Source organism: Sinocyclocheilus anshuiensis, unplaced genomic scaffold, assembly GCF_001515605.1.
Source record: "Sinocyclocheilus anshuiensis isolate Anshui unplaced genomic scaffold, SAMN03320099.WGS_v1.1 scaffold1761, whole genome shotgun sequence".
Lineage (NCBI taxonomy): Eukaryota > Metazoa > Chordata > Actinopteri > Cypriniformes > Cyprinidae > Sinocyclocheilus > Sinocyclocheilus anshuiensis.
In genome coordinates this window covers 71,054-73,597 of record NW_015538073.1, presented here as the reverse complement: position 1 = coordinate 73,597, position 2,544 = coordinate 71,054, and positions in this window count along the sequence as shown.

Here is a 2,544-nt window from a genome sequence, read left to right as displayed (position 1 = left end):
CACACACACACACACACACACACACACACACACACACACACACACACACACAGAGCACCGGCTGTAAATAATAACTTACGAGCTCACAAGCACAAACGACTATTACTATAAAAGCCTCAAGCTGCATTAGTGGCCACACGGCTGACGGAAGTGTAATATTATATGTATATATCTATAATATTATATGTGTATACATAATAATAGGCTATGTATACATATATGTATATATATATACACACACACACACATACATACACTATGAATAATAAATAGAAATTAATATAAATGAGTGTAAATATTAAAATATTACATTTAACCATTGTTTATTATTATTATTATTATGAATATTAATACTAATAGTTATAAAAATAATGTTAAAAAATTAAAAGAAATTACTCAAACAAAAAAAATACAATACAAAAATACAACAAAACAATATGCTTTTTTTGGAGATGTAAGTTGGGAAAAACTGGATAATAAATGGAAATAATATAAATGAGTATAAATATTACACTATGACATTTAAATATTATTTAATAATAATAATCATTTTCTATAAATATAATTAAAATATTAATTATTTTATTTTATTATAATTTAATTAAAAATATTTGTATTTATAATAAAAATAAATTAAATATGAAACAATTTACAACAATAAATATTGTTTAAATAATACTACTAATAATTTGTATTATTATTATTAAAACAATAATAAATGAAAATACGTTTAACGCATACAGTGCATTCAGAGCTGAAGGAAGCTTTAGATGAGTGACACGATTAGAAAAAGGTTTCATCTGTCTATCAGTCACATCTCCTGCACACACTCAAATCCTGCTGGAATTACGGAGGATATGCGGGCCCTGATTTTCCTTCGACTTTTTTTTGGTTTTGTAAAACAAACAGAGCGAACTGGCACGAAAACAACATTCTGAGCGGAGCAACTCTTATCAGATCTGCACTTGAACAGAGAACAAGCAGAAACGAGCTCTCGACGGCACGCTAAACGTCTCGTTCTGTCCCTCTGACGCCCAGCTTATCTGGAAAGATTTTTATTAAATGAATTCTGAGATAAAACTGAACATGAAGTCGGTTAATACATCTTTAATACAGAGGTCTGACAGGTATTTGGGTAGTTGACAAGTACTTGTATCAACAACAAGATTAAAATGTATATGCGTGTAATACATTAGTTCATTTTAAATGGTCCTGTGGTGTGAGAAATTCATTTTAAAAGTACAAAATATTCCATGCATTCTCTAAGTTAATATAAGCTCATAAAAATGCATGTAAAATGATAGCACAAGAATTAGAAAAATGTTGTTTAAAATAGTTTTATGTGGTATATAGTATGCCAACTACCCCAAATTACCCACATAAACCTCATCCATACTGCAGTTTTGCAAATCAAAGAAAAGCAGCATGTCTATATCAGTGAATAGCACTAATAATACAATCACTCTCACACTTTCACACTCTCACACACTCACACTCACACACACACACACACACACACACACACACACACACACACACACACAGGGTCAGTGTAACTCATCCTCATTACATTCCTGTGCTGATACTTCACTCTTCAGCAACATAAACTCATTTAACCAGTGCTACAGCTTACCAATCATTTCTGCTCAGAACCAACGAATAAATAAAATAGTGATGCAAACACAATCTAAAAGCTGGAGGACCAATAACACTATTAGTCTCGTGCATCCGTGACAAGAAGTTTCTTTTTTAGAGTCTGACAGCTGATGCTCACCAGTTTTATTTTAGTATCAATGAGATACTATTATAGTTTTTATTGATATTTTGAATTTGTTTTTATTTATATTGTATGTTTTCATTTTAATTTCAGTTAAAGTTTTAGTCATATTGTTCTGTGTTTTTGTTATTTTTATTCGTTTTTGTTTTTTAAAAATATGTCTAAATAGATTTGAATAATTTTTATTTTAGTTTGTTATTCTAGTACATAAAGTTAAACTAAATGAAAATTAGAAACCCATGTCTTGTCCTAACAACTAGCTGAAATAAGTACATTTTAATATTTTATTTCAGTTTATTTTATTTCAAGCAATGAACTTTTTATGGTTTCAGTCAACTATAAAAAAAACACAAACCATATTCTCAATGAATTAATATCCAAACATCCTTTAAAAAGGTGCAAAATAACAGAGAAACAAAACTGCACACGATATTAAGACAGAAGTGTATTTCATATTCTATCGTTTACTTATTTTAAGCATGAAAGTCGTTTTCTCACTTATTTTAATTTAAGCATAACACTTTTTATTAGCCAACTTTCTTTTTCTTTTTTTGCAGTGTGTCAGCTTGCATTAGAGAAGAGCAGCGTGAACATTCATCTAAATATCTCCACAGAAGACAGAAAATCATACGGGTTTGAAACAACATGAGACATGAGGTGAGTAAACTATGCATTTTTATTTTTAGTGAACTACTAGTTTTTTTTTTTCAACTAATTACTCTTTTTTTTTTTCTTCAAAACTTTACACACAAATCCAGGAATTGCAC